The 20,436-nt window shown below is 34.2% G+C and overlaps 1 protein-coding gene across 4 annotated transcripts in view; it reads right to left on the bottom strand.

Annotated features, from left to right (window-relative positions):
* The window catches only part of ROBO1 (roundabout guidance receptor 1), a 1,124,592-nt gene that overhangs the window by 1,009,852 nt on the left and 94,304 nt on the right, over positions 1-20,436 (bottom strand). The window lies entirely within an intron of this gene.

Here is a 20,436-nt window from a genome sequence, read left to right on the forward strand (position 1 = left end):
ATAAAATTTACACCGTTGTGGGAATCCAGCAGAAGCAAGTGAAAAGAGCAGTGGAGAAACATATTTTCAATACAGCCACACATATGGAAAGCCTCACTAAAAAGAAACTCATAATCTAAACTATAAACACACCATCAGCAGGAGTTCACAGTTAATACAACAGAAGAGTTCAATCCCTGAGCATTTCAGATAACAGAATTTCTCTGGACATTGTTTGTTTTTCAAATAGATATGTATAAAATAAAGATATAAACTAGGATTTGGAAGTAAAAGAAAAAAGGATCTGTTAACAAAAAAATCAACATGGCCCAAAATGTGTTGAATGATAGTCAAGGAATACATGGCTGGATTTTTCTAGATTGATAAAATACATCAATCCTCAGATTTAAAAACTATGCTAGTCCTGGGAAAGAAATACAAATAATTACATATCAAGAAATACGGTTGTAAAATTGCAGAACACCAAAGCACATAGAAAAATCTTAAAATCAACTAGAGAACTAAAGCAAATGCCGGGCAAAGAATAATGATCCCAAGTGCAAGGTTCTCGACAGCAATACTAGAAAGCAGAAGACAATGCAATATCTTCAAAGTGCAGTGAGAAAGTAACTGTTAACCTGGAATTCTACATCTTATAAACCTGAATACATTTCTGAAGGAAATTCGAAAAAAAAACACAAAACTTCCCAAAAGTTCCTTACTGAAAAAACCATGAGAGTTTTGTTCTCAGTTCTGGCTGGTCATGAAAATCACTTGGGGGACTTTTAAATTCTCAGTATTAAGTCACAACTCAGATCTATCAAGTTAGGGTCCCTGTGAGTGAGACCAAATCACTAGTTCTTTTAAAACTCCATAGATGATACCAATATGCAACTTGGTTGAGAACCACTGTAGTTAACAAAATATTGTAGCATAAAAGAAATGAAAACCAAAAGGAAGGTAGAAGCAAGACATTGGCAAGCAAGTAATTGTAGAATACACAATAATAATTCCAATAACAATATTTATGCTATTTGCCTTTATACACAGATATGGCTATATGTACTAATATACTAATATAATAAACATAATATAGTATAATTATTAATATATTTATGCCCCAAAGTTAACATAAAAGGATAATAAAAACGTGTCATTTATATTCCTTATTGTATGGCATATCACATTCAAACTTGAGATGGTCATTATCTCCTCAGAGGTTAGAAGAGAAAGGAATTGTAGGGAGGAGAATTTAATTATATCCCTCAGGATTTATTACTTCCAAAAACAATTAAAAATAAAATGATGGCAAAATGTTAATTTTGACAGAGCTGGTTGGTAGTATATGAACAGTCATTATTTTTTCTGTGCATTTTCATACGCTTTCACTATTTTATAGAATTAAAAATAAGAGCACTAGTATTTAAAAGAAGCACCTATGACTAAAATTATGTGAGCAATTTAATTTTGCAACAGTAGCATCTATATAAATATGATTGTTCAAGTTGACTTCCCAAACTGGGAGCTGGAAAACCCTCTATCTAAAACTGAAGTCAACTGATTTATTTGCAGAACTCAGCGGTGCACCATGTAGCCAGGCACCCCTTAGTCCTGGTTTGCAACAGTGAGCACCCCAGGAGACCAGCCCCCGCACTGCTTTCCTCCACATTAGATCTGGAGCCTGAAGCGTTCATGGGTGAAATGGACACATCCAGAGCTCTCCTTGGCATGGTTTAATGTTTCATTTCGTGCCAAAAAGTATTATACTTTCATTCTACTTCCATTCTTCTTCTATTTGTGCATGACTGAAAAATCTATCAAATGTCAAAAAAGATCACTGAAAAGAAACTAATATTGCTCAAAGTAAAATTCATTTTACCATAATTCACTGACATTTTTTTTCTTTCACTGCATTATGATTGAAATCTAGATCACAGTACAATTCAACTTATACTTTGCAACGTTAAATTTTTATGGATAGCAGCATGCTCAACTTTCCCTCCATGGATTCATTTCACATGTAAAGTTATACATGTCAGTGAAAATGAAGCCCTCAAGTGTCACATTATGTATATTAGTCATTTATTATTGTATTCTTTTATTCTAAAGCTAATTTTTCCTGTGATTTTTTTAACGTACCACGTTAGTTCCTCGACAATGATCTTTGCTGTCTCTGTTAAATGGGTGGGATTTTTCAGGGGGAATTCTAAGAATTATCTATATCCTCTCTGAGGTGACTGAGCTCTTTGTGGTGTACATCAATAGTTATGGTGTGTCTTTTGTCTCATATCCTCCTTCTCTAAAAACGTTCCATTCTCATATGTCTTCCACACTAGTTAGCATTCTATTTTCTAGAGGAAGTAAATACCAGTGTAATCTTGAATATGGAACATATGTGCAAAATCAGACCATTATGGTCGTCCCTAAAGTCATTCAGATGAACTTGCATTTGGGGAATGTTGCCTTGGTTTTGTACGTTCAGAATTACTTTATGGTTTATTATTAATAGAAGAGTGTACTATACAGGACTTCTACAAAGCCTCCATAAAACAATCCATGCAGGTTACTTAGCTCATGGTTTGGCACATATTTTCTATTCAACAAATGTTACCTTTAGAAGGAGCTATGGTAGTGGAAGTATTTGTAGCCATGGTAACAGAAGTAGTGGTGGAGGTGGAAAGAGTATTTGTTATTGTTTCAATAGTAATGAGATACTAATAATATGGAAAATTGTGAAACAAACTGCCCAATAGGAAACACACATTTTTGTTGTTGTCTTACTTTCCAAATTTGAAATTATCCCGTTTTCTTTCAAATATTCCATTTCAAAATGGATAGCCATAAGTAAAGGAACAGGTGATCTTTATTAAAGAAGTTAATAAAGCTTAGCTCTGTCATCATAGCATTTTATTTGTGTTGGCATAAGTAGAGTTGCATATCACCCTAATAATTACAAAATATGTTTGGCCATTACCTAACCAAAAAAAATACTAAAAATAATCCTGAATAATTAGAAATCTTTATTATTATTTAAGTTTAATTTCTGAAAAAAAAATCAATTTTATATCACATAATGGAGGATTATTATATGTAAAATACTTACTAGAGGACTATTATATGTAAAATTACTACACATGGGTACATATTACATATATACATATTTAATTATTTCAGTATTATTTTATGAAAAAGGAAATGATAAAATCATTTAATAATAAACAATAATTTTAGTGCAGAAAATTGTCCTGTCAAATATAACTCTTGACAAAGAAACCTATCTCTTTAGAAGGTAAAAACCCACATCCATTAGTTGGACACATTTTGCTTCTCTTGTTCAAGTTCATTTCCCAAGAAACTAAAACCTCTCTCATATTTCACTGCCTTTTAAGTTGAATAATAAAATGTTAATTTGCATTTTATGATTTTTATGTCAAGGTTCCCGCTACACACAAAGGATTTGGAATTGAAATGAATGGTCATTGTAAAAGATCCTTCAAAGAACCATACAAAAGAAGTATTTTTCAGGCTTTTGATTACGATTTCAAGATGAAATTATTTGCATTCCCATTAGGGCCTCCTTTCTAAAATGCATAGATCAGTGTCTCACATTGTTCAAAGGCCATCAGAAGATCTTCTTTTGTATAATGTGTCTGGAGAAGGCCCAGTAAAAGGCAGTTCCTAGGGTAAGAGGTTGTTCAATAATGTCAGATGAATCCCTTGAGTCTTGCACTCTGTCATATTATTTTCTGCCAATGTTGACACAAATGAAATGAATCTTCTGTTTCTATTCATCTATACAGTATTATCAAAAGGGACAGCTGACAGCTATATCAATATGATAATTTAAGTTTGCAAAATTTAACTAGGGATGGGGTGTTATTTCCCTAACTTTCCACAAAGGTTAGGAAAAGTATATTTTGCTTTGTGAAAAACACAAAGCCTCTCTTAAAATTGAAGCTATCAATTTGAGAGTTTAAAACCAGAATTGCATACTAAGGATTTTATTTTACCTTGTAGGTCTGTTATTAAGTACAAAGATTGGCCTACAAATATGTTATAAGCACTTTGGTAAAATATTTATTACAAACATAAATATATTAGTCCATGTATTTAGGAGAGGATGCCTTCAATTTATGGATATAACTTGATATTTAAGGACAATTTACATATAATTAATCACCAGAGAAGAAGGAGAAATGAAATACAGCATCACAAAAAAAGTCACTAAGAACTGTGACAAATTACAAAATAAAACATTTAAAATGACTATATTTGTAAAGAATGGAAATGTATTTCTTTCCAGTGGAAAGACATGTTTCATGGAATCATGCAAATTTGAAACTGGAAGCAAATATGATGGGCATTTATCCCAATGCTGTTTTTTTACATAAAAGAAAATTGAATGACAGAGAAAAAAAGTGACTTGCTCTCTCAATACAAAATACACTGATTTTTTTGTTGTTGTTGTTTTACCAATAAAACAATGAAAAGTAGAATTTTTATTCCTTATGTTTGGGGATATATGTTAAAATTTGTGTTAAAAAACAACTTTATTGTATTATTTATTCAACTTCCTTCTAAAAGATGCATACAAAAATTTAAAAACTTCTGACTTTTACACACTTGCAGACTATCGTTCTAATTTCATAAAAAACATTAACATATGAATTCCATCATGTCTAGCTCTCTCTTTTATAACAATAATTTTTTTTCTCTCCATTGCTCATACAGGGCACATTTTCTTTTGGCCTCTCTATTATCATTTTGATTTAAATCCTTTACTTTCTTGGATTGAGTGGTTCTGATAAACTATTCCTATTTCATCAGCTTCTGTTTGGCTCTGATGATTCACAGTAATTTTGTAGCCTTGCTGCATCACCTCCTCTTAGGTCTGTGTAATGAGGTATGCAGTGCCTTCATTTTTTCCCCGTATGGTTCAATCCTAAAGTATAATTTGAGAACTGAGATTGGTATTTTGTTAGTTAGGAAACCCACAGAAGTCACATTAATAGCACGCTGCTTTATAAACTGTCAACTGTCACAGGAAAATTTGAGGTTAAATGTCATCTTTCTACATAATTAGTTCTTTCCTTTCTTTTAATAACACGACAATTACTTAAAAATATGAATAAGTATGCTTAGATATTTTATCACTGGACCATATAAAAGAACCCCAGGACATTACTGAATATTCAAGATCAAAATACAATTGACATAAGTTTAACTGATTTGCTCTCATACCATCATAATCATAACTAGTATATATTAAAACTTGCTCAATCTAACTCTCATCTTCTCTGATAATATCAACAGAGATTTTGCTGTTATAAATGGAAGTCCACTGGTAAACAAAATACTGTCCTAACTGAATATTTTTCTGACACAAGGGAATATAGAAAACATCAATCCATCTTCAAAAAGGAAGTTATAAAGCATTTACTGCTCTTAATATGGAAGACCAGCAAAGCTTTCAGCCTGTGAAATACATATCAGAGTAGAAAAATCAATCAATCAATCAATCAATCAATTTTCAGACTGATGAAATGTTCAATTGAATTCTGGACAACATTAAAGGTAGCCATACACCTTACTGCCTCATTTATCTTAAGATCACTCAGGTGCAACATCAACTATCCAGAACTCAGTCAAGACAAAAAAGAAAATAGGATAATGCTTGAGTGCTTAGCATGTACTACAGCTTTAAGTATATATTTAATGTAAATTTTACAAGAATTATTTGAGGTAGACATAGTGGTAGAAAATAAATCATAGGAATTAAATAACTTGTCCATGAACATAACAATATGTATAGTTAAGACTCAAAGTTACATATTCTGATTCCAAAATCTATACTCAACTTCCATAATGGTTAAGTATAGGTTAATATAACCTCTGTACTTAACCTATAATTCCTATCTAACCTCCATAAGAAAAAAAAAAACCGTCAAGCATACATATATGCATACATACATACATACATACATAAAATAAATGCTGAGATCATAATAAATGTTATAAATTCTTTGTACTATATTTGCCTTTTCACACAGGTGCTCTATTTCTACCTAACTTTATTGGCTCATTCCCTGCCATGAGTAGGTGTCAAAAAAAAATGTATATGCATTTAAAGAAAGGAAAACAGTATTAAAATTGTAATAATATATACCGATAACTAAAGGTGAATAAAAGGCATGTTTGACTTCTGCAATTACAAACGGTGCTCAAAGTGGTTACCATCAGCGTCCAGACACTTTTCATGATGGCGAACTACTACTTGAGTAATGTTGACCATTGTCCACTTGTATACATTTTTGGGGCATCCTTCAGTATTCTTTGTCATACAGAGCCAGATTTAACTTGCAATTCCTTAAATGTAACGTAAGACAGCTCGTATCTATTACACAGGTTATTTTTTACCTTTGTCAAGATTTATCAGGATGGAAAAACTAATAGGTACATTGATCTAAAAACATACATCAAAACAAACCATGTAGAATTGTAATTCTAAGGGGTGGGCAAGGAGAAATGAGAGGTGAATGGTGAAGTAAAAAAAATGTCTAAATCTCCTGCGCTGCCTTTTCAAATTCAACATACAGAGTGAATGGTTTATTTTGTTTGTTTTGTTTTTTTGTCTCAAGGTGATCTAACACTATTCACCCTCTTTAAACATTATCTCTCTCTCAGAGATTTTTAGAGTCCCCATCATGGACTAAATGTCGGTATGACAACCAAATACCTATATTGAAGTCCTACTACCCAATGTGATAGTATTTGCAGGTGGGGCCTTCGGTGATGATTAATGATATCATGAGGAAGGGCCCCCATAATGGAATTAGTAGCCTGTTAAAAAGGAAGATAGATCATAGCTCTCTTTCTCTCCTTCATGTGTGGAAACAGAGAAGTGACAGTCTGCAAGCCAGGAAGAATGCTCTCACCAGGAACCGAATAGGATGGCACCTTAATTTGGGACTTTGCAGCCTCCACAACTGTGAGAAATGAATATTTGTTGATTAAACCACCCCATTTACGTCATTGTGTTATAGCAGCCTGCAATGAACTTGGTTGTGGTCCTCCAAACTCATATATTGAAGCCCTAGTCCCCAATGTGATAGCATTTGGAGGTGGGGACTATGGAGGTAATTAGGGTTAAATTAGGTCATGAGTGTGGGGCCTCATAAGAGGATTTTTGTCCTTATAAAAAGAGAAAGAGACAGGAGATCTTGCTCTTTCTTTCCATAGGCATTCAGGCACCAAGAAAAGGCCATGTGAGGATATAATGAGAAGATGGCTGTCTGCAAACTAGGAAGAGAAACCTTGATCTTGTACTTCCCAGCCTTAAAAACTGTAAGAAACAAATGTTTGTTATTTGAGCCCCCTACTCTGTTGTATTTTGTTTTAGTACTTGAACTGACAAAGACAGTACCCTACATCATTCCTACATTTAAAATTTTTAAACCAACAAAATTTGTTCTTTTGTTATTTCATAAAATATAATTGTCAGTGGTTGTTTCCAATTTTAGACAAATTCTAGATGTTCTCCAGATAAACAGTTTGCTTTCTCCCCAAATCCACAGAATCCTGTTAGGCAAGCACCTCACTTTCTTTTATTCAGCTATCAATGAGGTTCAAAGTTGACATTTGTTTTCAACAAAAATACCCAGGTCCACTTGATAAAAATTTAGCAGCCAAGAAAATGGATCAATGCTATCATATTTTTTTTTTTTTATTTTTTTGATGATGATCCTGGGCAAATCTTGACTTAACTCTTTCAACCCCTGCATTAAATCTAGAAGCAAATTTAGTAGATTTTCTCTTCAACATATCTCTACAGTCCAGCCATTTAACACCAACTTCACTTTGCCACTTCTATTCAAAGTAAAATCATCTCTCATCTGGTTTATTACAATAGCTTCCCAACTGCTCTCCCTTTTCCTTTCTTGTTCCTCCCCCATGCTGATCTATGTTAAAATAAAGTAGCCAAGTGAGTGTTCTTTTTAATACAGCAATGAGATTATTATGTCCTCTGATCAAAGCCCTCCAATACTTCTGATATTACATAGAGTAAAAACTAAAGTCACTAACACTCTTATATGTCCAGAATGCCAGTGACTTCAATCGTCTCATATTGTTCTTCTCCTTCCATATTTGCTCGATCCACTCTGGACCTCTTGATGTTTCTAGAACACATCAACCATGTTCTCCTTTCTGGGCCTTTATACTTGCTCTTCTCTCCTGAAAAGTCTTTCTCCAGGTAGTTCTACAGCTCCTTCCCTGTACTATTCAAATATTATCTTCTCAGTGGAGCAATCCCTCACTGCCTTATTCAAAATTACGAATGACTTCCCTACATATACACATTTACATGCTTCTTTAGGTTTCCACATTTGCCATATTCTGGGCTGAATCTATTGTCCTATTGACTTACAACCTCATTTCTACTCTTACATTTGCCCTGTAGCCTCCTCCCAGTTTCCCCCAGTCTAGCAGGACTCTGTCTACTTAAGATCCTTCCTACTGTAAGGTCCTTCCACACATGTCTCTTAACTAAGCCTTGTACATTCAGGGAATGAGGTAAAAATAAATAAATAAATAAATAAATAAATACATACATACATACATACATACATACATACATACATACATAAGAACCTGTTATTACATCATTTTACATTCCTGTTTCTGGATTGCTGGTATCTGTTCTTCATATTCAGCATGCTAGTTTAGTATGCCTGCAATTTTCATTCTTTTGTCTTTTCCTTTGCAATCTGTCCCCTAAATAAAATAACTCTATCTTTCTCTTGATACCTCAGATAAGAAAGTGATGTAACCTATCACATCCTCAGAACTTACTTTCCCCATGTAACTTTTTAATTTCCAGGCTTCCATCCAGGACTATTAATCTGTTTTCTTCTGAGCACTCCCTCTCCATCTCCTGCCAATTCCTCTTTTCCTTGCACACAGTGTTCCAAAAGGTCCCAGGAGCTTTGGATCTTTATATTCTCAGAAACATAAACAAAAAATTCTTGTAAATAATTTTTGATTTTGTTATTTCTCAGTGTAAAATTTATTAAATAAAGAACTGGAAATCCATGGTATCAACATATATGGGGGAAGAAAGTTTAAAATTTCATCTTGAACACAAATTCATTTTACATAATCCTTTTGTTTTAGAGTTCTCTCTGTACAGCTATATTTAGATTTCTGTTGCAATATTCTACAATGTTCAGGAAGAGGGTTATGGAAACATACACCTCTCAGAAAGAAGGATTAGTGATCGCAACAATTATCTTCTGGAATATGGCAGCTATGCCCAACAACTCTTGGACCTCTGATAACAAGGGTTTGACATTGATTGGAAAAGTCTTTCATTGTAGGTAATCAACCGAAACCCAGAATCTGAGCTATTCCAATATTCCAGGAAGGAATCTGTGTTTACAAAACAGCACATTAACTGATGATAATTTTAATAGGCAGAATAATGACCACTATATCCCCACAAAGATTTCACACCTGAGTCCCTAAAAATGTACATGTTACTGGACTTGAAAAAAGATGATTGAAGTCAGGTAGGGAGAGTATCCTGGATTATAGCCTGGATATGCCCTAAAACATAATTATATAATTATACTAATAATGTAATTATTTATTACAGTGAGCCCAACCTAATCCCTTGAGTCCTTAAAAGGAGAGAACTCTTCTGAACTGAAATCTGAGTCAGAAGAAGTGACAGCTGCAGAATGGCAACCAGATGAGATGGCAGTGTGAGAGAGAAATTCAACATTACTGGTTTTGAAGATGGAGGGAGGAGGCTATGAGCCAAGAAATGCAGGGGTTTCCCTCGAAAAGCTAGAAAAAGCAAGGAAACAGATTCTCTCCTAGTGTCTCTAAAATGGAGCACCTTGAATTTAGCCCAGTGGGACCCATGTCAGACTTCTGAACTACAGGACTAAATTAATCTGTATGGTGGTAATTTATTACAGCAACTATTTAGAAAACGAATGCTATCACTGTGATGTTTTGAAATCCACAATTTAAAAGTTAAATTAGACCCCTGAGAGCCCACCTTTATACTTCAGCATGAAAAGATAGAACAAATTTTTATATAAATTCGTAAAATAGAAACAATGATAAAAAAAAAACAAAAAAAACTTTGACTCAAATAACATGCATTGTCTTATTACCCGAGAATCTAAATTGGTGAACATTATTATTTTTTGCTTTTTTTCCAGTAGTATTGAGATATAATTGACACACAACACTGTGTAGGTTTAAGGTGTACACCGTGTTGCTTTGATACACATATATTGCAAAATTATACTACTACCGCAAAAAAAAAATGATTAACATTATTTTTTGAGGGGGAGAAAATGTAAGATACACTCTCTTAGCAACTTTCAAGTATGTAATACAGTATGATTAACTATAATCACAGTTCTGTACATTAGATCCCCAAAACTTACTCATTTTATAACTGAAAGTTTGTATCCTTTGGCCAATATTTCCCCATTTCCTTTACACCGTAGCCCCTGGCAAACATATTCCACTCTCTGTTTCTATGAGTTCTACTGTAGTTAAGATTCCATATATATGTATATATTTTTCTTTCTCTGTTTGACTTATTTAACATTATAACCTCAAGTTCCATCCTTGTGGCTGCAAATGGCAGAATTTCCATTTTTCTCATGGCTGAATAATTATACACACACACACACACTCACACACACTACACACACAGAGTTCATATCCATATCCTATTTATCCACTTATCTGTTGACAAGCATTTAGGTTGTTTCCATATCTTTGCTTTTGTGAATAATGCTGCAATGAAGATGGGAGTGCAGATATCTCTTCACGATCCTAATTTCATTTTCTTTGAAAAGAAACCCAGAAGTGAAATTGCTTGATCATAAGGTAGTATTATTTTTAATATTTTAAAGGATCTCCATACTATTTTTCATAGTAACTACACCAATTTACATTCCAACCAACAATGCACCAGAGTTTCCTTTTCTCCACATCCTCCCTAACTCTTGCTATCTCTTATCTTTTTATTGACAGTCATTTTAATCAATGAGAAGTGATAGCTCATTGTAGTTTTGATTTGGATTCCCTGATGATTGGTAATGTCGAGAATCTTTTCATGTATCTATTGGCATTTGTGTGTCTTCTTTGGAAACATCTATTTAATTCTTCTGTTCATTTTTTTTAACTGGATTGGTTGACTTTTGTTTTTGCTATTGAGTTGTTGAGTTCTTAATATATTTTGGAAATTACCCCTTACCAGATTTGTAATTTGCATACATTTTCTCCAATTCCATTAGTTGCTTTTTCATTTTGTTGTTTCTTTCTCTATGCAAAAACTTCATTTCTCTTTATGTCTCTGTTCACAACATACTGATAAATTGGACTGGATAGAATATTTGCAATGTCTCTCTCTACCAAAACATCTACCTTTTTAGCTTTTTCTCAGCTCTTTGTCCATGAGGGCGTGAGTAAAAAAGTATTGTGGGAAGGACAGAACACATTGATCCACAAAGACCTACCTAAAAACCTCATTCTGCCCATTTTCTCTTATTAGCAATGTGATCTTAGGAAAGTGACTAAGTTTTGGAACATCAGTTTTGTCATCCATGGAATAGGATTAATTATTTCAATAGAGCTTTAATTATAAAATCAAAACAGAAAATATTATCACGTTTAATACAAAAAATATAAACATATTATACATATATAGTAGGCAAAATGTGATTGTCCCTACAGATTTCTATGTTATACCACAGCGTGTCCTCCTCTAATTTCATTTTAAAACAAGTAAAATCCAAAAGCACAAAATGATTGTAAGTAGTACAAACATAACATATAACATCTAGAAATTTATTATTTTATATATATATATATATATATATATATGTACATATATATATAGTTTTGATAAAAATATAAATAAGAGGGGTTCCATCATTTTAGGACTTTCGATTTTGTGCAATATTAAAACAATGAAATGTTACTGTTCTCTAAGAGTGTATATAAGCACAATTAAGTAAGGGAATGATGTTCTCTTCATTATTACTTTTCTAGACCCTAGAACATCATCTGGATTAAAGTGTTCAATAAATACTTGTAGAAAATAAATTTCAGTGTAGGGAGTACAAGATGCTTTTTATCTATTTGATCATTTAAAGCAGGGTTGACTATAAAAAAGTTACATTTTGTAATGTGGTAGGATTTTAGAGGGCTTTATATAAGTTATTATACTACTTATATTACAAACACAGGTCGGAATTTTAACTCATAATAATGAAGTAAATATATACTTAAAATGCAATCATAGTTTCCCTTTTCTAATTCAGAATTGCTAAATAATATAAAATGTAAAAGTTCCTCAAATAAACATAAAAGAGCTGGCTATTAACACCCATCACACAACTCATATTGTGAAAATAAACAATCAATACATATCCTTATGACTAATTTTGAATTTTATGTGCAAAATAGATTTAAGTAGGCTTCCCCACTTCCTTCTTTGGAACAAGGAGAAATGTCTCCAGTTTTTAAATGCTACAAAAGATATACGCTATATAATGTTTGAGGCTTAATCTCTGGAAGCCAGGAGACAAGAAATGTGAAGATCACAGAAAATAAACTTTCCATCCAACATATAAGCAATGGCAAAGTATATGTATAACAGTTAAAACAGTTACTTTATTGATTAACAGATAGAAGGATAATTTTGCCTTAGTTAAAAGAATACAACATCTCATTGTATAAAATATGGATTGAAGACATCTTCATTTGTTTTGATAAATTCTATATGACAGAATGAATACATATATTACCTTATAAAATTATACCATGGACTCCAATTTTTTATTTATTTTTATATTTCTTGAAATTGGGAAGAGAAGAGAGGCAGAATGATTTGGTCCATGAGTATAAGTTCAACTTTCTTAAGCAGTCAAGAGTATTTTGACTCTTCTTCCTACAACTCCCTTACCATCTCCATGTTCTCTTCTTTCGTAGTATTATTTAGTTGAAAGCATGAGTGTCTTTAACAGAATACTCAGTACTTGGATTTCACAGTAGCAGGATGTACCAGGATTCAAAACAGTATCACCAAGAAACGTATGACTAGCTGCAATAGGAAGATTCTATGTATTCCTTTGTTGAAAATAAAGGGTTTTATTTCTAATAATTAAGACATTGGAGAATGGCAAAGCATATTGGAAACCTAAAGATTTTTTAGGTAAAGACCTATATTTTAAAAAGCTTGAAAGTGAGTTAAAGGATGTGTCTCAAAACAGTACTGATAGAACTTTGTTTAGAAGTGATGTGGCCACTAGAGTGTTCTCAACACCTGATACCATTCCAGTAGCTGTCCTTTGAAGTTGTTAGAATTATTATTGGACACATCAACAAAATGATAAGTCACATAGGGTGGGAATTGTTTTTTCTGTGGGCGTGTGGAAGAGGGGGAAGATCTCAGCTGAATCACTAACTTGTATATTTACTAATAAGTCAGTTAACATTTTTAAGGACTTCTTACTTGTAAAGGGATCATAGGAATAATTCCTTATAGGATGACTGCTTAATAATAAGTACACAAACTATTATTTTCGATTATCTTCTATTATTATTTAAATTAGTTTTGATCACATGTAGTTAAATATTGCATGTAAATAATGTTATTTTGGTTTTGATTTTGATTTTCATAAATAATATAAACAAATGTTAAGTCCCATAAAGATAATTTTTTTTGAAATAATAATGATGCAGTTTCCATTAAGACATACAGAATTGGAAAGAAATTCTAGAAGTTTTGAGGTATTAAGGAATGTTTTAAAAATGTTTAGGAACATTAACTATTCTTTCTAATCTCCTATATGAATACAAAGAAAAAACTTAAAAACAAATTCCTATAATAACAGCATACTTTCTTTTTATAATTTACTAATTTTGGAGAAATGAACCAGTTGACATTCAATGACTAAAAATTGTAGACTAAAACTGAACAAAAAAAGACTGATGGAATCGTCTATGAATGTTTAGAATTTCTTTATAAGATTTCTCTATAAAAAATTGTTGAGTTTAAAAATAATTTGAGAATGATGTCATAGGAATGGTGGCAGCAAGGCGGCCTTCTTGAGTTCTCCGGATCTTACCACAAACCGAACTTCTATAACCCATCAAAGGACTCTCAGCTCATCACACAGAACAGCTAAGAGACTCCAACAAGGATTACTTGAAGGTGGGCAAATTGGGCCAGCAGGGAAGAATGAAGGGAAGGGAGTGGAGATGCAGCCCACATCCCTGGCTGTAGAGATGCAGGGGATCCCAGGACGGAACAGAGAACACAAAAGCCAGGAGGTGGATTCTTTCCCTCCGTTCCACAGCTGATCTCTCCTGCCTAGAGGGCAGCATATCCAGCATTTGAGGCAGTAACCTCAGCTGAGACCTCCAGCTGGGCCCTAGGTAAGACAAAGGACATAAATTCCATACCTAGGCCCCTCCCCCAATTCTCCCACTCCTACCTCGGACCTTCTAGAGACTTAAGCTGGTCCCTGAATTGAGGAGTAGTGTCAGATTACATAGGAGCCATAGTGTTCAGGATCTGGGAATACCGGCATTCAGCTCTGACCCAGGGAAGAGGCTGGGGAGAGTGTAATATTGCAGGGCTGGGAGAGAAGAGGCTCCTCCACCCCAGCCACTACCTTTTCTGCTTTCAGGAAGAGTGTGACACTGCTGGGTTGGGAGAGAGAATGTCCCTCCATTCCCAGGCCCCACCATTTCTGGCCTGCCTACGGCGGGGCAATTACAACTGTGGAGACACTCCCAGGGATCAGGAGTAGGTGGGAAATGCAGCTCTGGGCTTTCAGCAGCTCAGAAATCTCGCACCCGCCACATACACACACACACACACACACACACACACACACACACACACACACAGAAGAAGTGCCCTAAGACTCAGGAGAACTGGGCACGGGGCTTATGGTGCTACTCCCAGTGCGCTTATAGCAGAGGACAACCTGGAGATTACTTGGTGGGCTTAAGCCAAGACTGGCGCTGCTTTTTCTGTTTTGTTTTGTTTTCATATCTTTGATATCTTTGCCTGTGTTAAGTGTGGGTTGGTTATTGGTTGTCTTTACATGTGAATGTATGTGTTTTTTTCCTTGTTGTTGTTGTTGTGCTTTGTGATTTGCTTTGTTCTGAAATTGCCCTACCAGGACCCAGCTTAAGAGGCACAAGATTCAACACACCCAGAGGCTAACTCCAGACCAAACTAGAGTACTACCGTGTTTGACCTACAAGTGACACACCCAGAGGGAATTCTCTACAGGCACAAGAACCCATAGAGGCCAAACCTCACTTAAGCAGTCAATCCTCACACAGTAAAATATCCTGCTGTGGGCAGAGCCAAATCTCACAATTAGTCAGCCTAGAGTCAATCCCACCTACTCACAAGCTAAACGCAATTAAAGATCAACTTTAACAGGACAGTACACACAACACAAGAGTCACCTTGTGACTCCTGCACACGCAGAGGAGAAGAAGGAAGTCAAATATAAAGGACACATACTATATAAGATAACCCACCAAGAACTAAGAACTCTAGGGGATCTACCTAATACACTGAAGCAAACACAGAGAGTCAGCCAGAATGGGAAACAAAGAAACATGTCCCAAATAAAAGAACAGAAGAAACCTCCAGAAATGGAACCAAATGAAAGAGAGGTAACCAACCTATCAGAGACAGACTTCAGAACACTGATGATAAGAATGTTTAAGGAGCTTAGAGACGACATAAAGAAGGATGTAGAAATCATAATGAACAACCAGTTAGAACTAAAGAACACAATTACTGAAATAAAGAACTCACTTGAAGGAATTAACAGCAGGTTAGAAGAAGCAGAGGACTGAATCAGCGACTTAGAAGACAAGTTAGCAGACATCTCCTTAACAGAATAACAGAAAGAAAAAATAATAAAAAACAATGAAGATGGGTTAAGAGATCTCTGGGATAACATCAAGCGCAACAACATGAACATCATAGGAATACCAGAAGGTGAAGAGAGGAAGCAAGGGATCAAGAACGTATTTGAAGTAATAATGTCTGAAAACTTCCCTAACCTGGTGAAGGAAACTGACATACAAGCTCAGGAAGTGCAAAGAGTTCCAACCAGGATAAACCCAAACAGGTCCACACCAAGGCATGTTATAGTTAAAATGGCAAAGGTTAAAGACAAAGAGAGAATCCTAAAAGCAGCGAGAGAAAGACAGAGGGTTACATACAAGGGAACTCCTATAAGAATATCAAATGATTTTTCTACAGAAACATTGCAGAAACACTCCAGGAGGGAGTGGCAGAGATACTCAAAGTGATGGAAAACAAAGGCCTATAAAATCCAGCAAGGCTATCATTTAAAATTGATGGAGAGATAAAGAACTTCTCAGAAAAGAATAGCTAAAGAAATTTATTTCGACCAAGCCAGCATTGCAGGAAATATTAAAGAGCTTCTGTACAAAGAAGAAAGATGAAAAGAATCTAGCTACAAATTTTAAAAATGGCAATAACTGTGTACCTATCAATAATCACTTTAAATGTAAATGGATTAAATGCTCCAATCAAGAGACAGAGGGTGGCTGAGTGGATAAGGAAGCAAGACCCTTGTATATGCTGTATACAAGAGACTCACCTCAGATCAAAAGACACACACAGGCTGAAAGTGAAGGGTTGGAGTAAGATATTTCATGCAAATGGAAATGAGATAAAAGCTGGAGTTGCAATACTTATATCTGACAAAATAGACTTTAAAATGAAGAATATATGAAAAGACAAAAAATGGGCCCTATAATAATAAAGGGATCAATCTGACGAGAGGACATAACCCTAATAAACATCTATGCACCCAACATAGGACCACCTAAATATATAAAACAGATATTGACGGACATAAAGACAGAGATGAACAGTAACACTATCACAGTAGGGGACTTCAACACACTTCTGACAATAAGGGACAGGTCTTCCAGACAGAAAATCAATATGGAAACAATGGCCTTAAATGACACATTGGACCACTTGGATTTAACTTATATTTTCAGAGCATTTCACCCCAAAGCTGCAAAATACACGTTCCTCTCAAGCACACATGGAACATTTTCCAAGATACACCACAGGTTAGGCCACAAAACAAGTCTTGATAAATTTAAGAAAACTGAAATCATACCAATGGTCTTCTCTGACCACAGTGCTATGAAATTAGAAATGAACTATGAAAAAAACTGGAAGACACACCAATTCATGGAGACTGAATAACATGTTACTAAATAATGACTGGGTCAACCATGAGATCAAGGAAGAAATCAAAAGATACCTTGAGATAAACAAAAATGAAAACATGACAACTGAAAATCTATGGGATGCAGCGAAAGTAGTCTTAAAATAAAAATTCACAGCATTGCAGACCTACCTAAAGAAACAAGAAAAATCACTATCAACAGTTTATCTTCACACTTAAGGTATTTGGAAAAAGAACAGCAAAATAAGTCCAAAGGGAGTACAAGGAAGGAGATAATAAAGATCAGAGAGGAAACAAATGAGATAAAAAACAGGAAAACAATACAAAAGATCAATGAATCCAAGAGTTGGTTTTTAGAGAAGATAAACAAAATCGACAAACCTTTAGCCAGATTCAGTAAAAAAAGAAAGTACCCACATTAATAAAATCAGAAATGAAGAGGAGAAGTGACAACGGATATCACAGAAATACAAAAATATTTATTAAGAAATTACTATGAGCAACTATATGACAATAAATTTGACAATCTGGAAGAAATGGACAATTTTTCTAGAAGCATACAACCTTCCAAGCTCACTCAAGAAGAAACAGAAATCAGTCAATAGACAGATTACCACCAGGGAAATTGAATCAGTAATCAACAATCCCCCAACAAACAAAAGCCCTGGACCAGATCACTTTACAGGTGAATTTTACAAAACATTCAGAAAGAATTATCACCTATTCTCTACAAGCTCTTGTAAAAAATCCAGAAGGAGGGAAGGCTCCCAAACACTTTTTATGAGGCCACTATCACCCTGATCTCAAAATCAGACAAAGACAATACAAAAAAAAGAAAACTACAGGCCGATATCTCTAATGAACATAGATGCAAAAATACTCAACAAAATATTAGCAAACAGAATTCAGCAATACATTAAAAAGATCATACACCATGACCAAGTGGGATTCATCCCTGGTATGCAAGGGTGGTTCAACATCTGCAAATCAATTAATGTGATACACCACATTAACAAAATGAAAAATAAAAATCATATGATCATATCAATAGATGCAGAAAAAGCATTTGACAAAATCCAGCAGCCATTTATGTTAAAATTCTTAAGAAAGTGGAAATAGAGGGATTACATCTCAACATAATAAAGGCCATATATGATAAACCCACAGCTAACATCTTACTCAATGGGGAAAAGCTAAAAACATTCCCCTTAAGATCAGGAACAAGGCAAGTTTGCCCACTTCTCCACTTCTATTCAACATAGTGCTGGAAGTTCTAGCTGTATCAATCATACAAGAAAAAGAGATGAAACACATCCAAACTGGTAAAGAGGAAGTAAAATTGTCATTATATGCAGATGACAAGATATTATATAGAGAGAACCCTAAAGACTCCACCCAAAAAATTATTAGAACTGATAAATGAATTTAGTAAAGTAGCAGGATACAAAATTAATATTCAGAAATCAGTTGCATTTGTATATACCAATAATAAAACATTAGAAGGAGAAATTTAAAAAAAAAAAATCCTATTTACAATTGCTTCAAAGACTATGAAATACCTGGTAATAAATTTAACAAAAGAAGTTAAAGATCTGTACTCAGAAAATTATAAGACACTGAAGAAAGAAATGAAAGAAGATACAAATAGATGGAAACACATACCATGTTCATGCATAGGAAGAATTAATATAGTTAAAATGTCCATACTGCCTAAGGCAATATACATATTCAACAATTCCTATCAAACTGCCAATGATGTTTTTCACAGAAATAGAATATATAATCCTAAAATTTATATGGAACCATAAAAGACCCTAGATAGCCTCAGCAATCTTGAGAAATAAGAGTGAAGTGGGAGGTATAACAATACCTGACATCAAATTATACTACAAGGCTACAGTAATCAAAACAGCATGGTACTGGCATAAAAACAGACACGTAGATCAATGGAAAAGAATAGAGAGCCCAGAAATAAATCCATGCCTACATGGCCATTTAAACTACGACAATGGAAACAAGAATGCATGATAGGGTAAAGACAGTCTATTCAATAAATGATGCTGGAAAACATGGACAGACACATGCAAAAAAATGAAGCTGGACCATCTCCTTACACTATATACAAAAATAAATTCGAAATGCCTTAAAGACTTAAATGTAAGACCTGAAACGATAAAATTCCTAAAAGAAAATATAGGAAGAAACTTTATAGACATTACCTGGAATAAGATTTTTACTGACATATCCCCTTAGACAAGGGAAGTAAGAGAAAAAACAAACGTGGGATTACATCAAACTAAAAAGTTCTTTCACAGCAAAGGAAACCATCAATAAAGCAAAAAGGTATCCTACTGAATGGGAAAAGATATTTGCCAATGATATATCTGATAAGGGATTAATATCACAAATTTATAAAAAAACTCACTCAACTCAACTCCCAAACAACAAACAACCCTATTAAAAAATGGGCAGAGAACATGAAGAGACATTTTTCTCAAAAGGACATACAGGTGGCAAACAGACATATGAAAAAATGCTCAACCTCACTAACCATCAGAGAAATGCAAATTAAAACCACAATGAGATACCACCTCACCCCAGTCAAAATGCTATCATAAATAAATCAACAAACAAGTGCTGGAGTGAATGTGGAGAAAAGGGAACCCTTGTGAACTGTTGGTGGGATTGCAGATTGGTGCAGCCACTATTCAAAACAGTATGGAGGTATCTCAAAAATCTGAAAATGGAACTACCTTAAGATCCAGCAATTCCACTCCTAGGTATCTATCTGGAGAAATCCAAAACTCTAATTAAAAAAATATGTTTGCTCCCCTATGTTTATTGCACTATCCAAAATAGCCAAGACATGAAAACAAATAAAATGCCCATTGGGAGAAGACTGGATTGAGAAATTGTGGTACATTTGTACAATGTATTACGCAGCCATAAAGAAGAAAGAAATCTTACCATTTGCAACAGCATAGATGGAACTAGAGAACATTAGGTTAAGTGAAATAAGTCAGACAGAGAAAGACAAATACTATATGATCTCACTTATACGTGGAATCTAAAGAAAAACATGAATGAATGAACTAATCAGAAACAGTTTCAGAGACATAGAGGAAAAACTGATGGTTGCTAAATGGGTGGGTGGGTG

This window comes from Rhinolophus hipposideros, assembly GCF_964194185.1.
Source record: "Rhinolophus hipposideros genome assembly, chromosome: 2".
NCBI lineage: Eukaryota > Metazoa > Chordata > Mammalia > Chiroptera > Rhinolophidae > Rhinolophus > Rhinolophus hipposideros.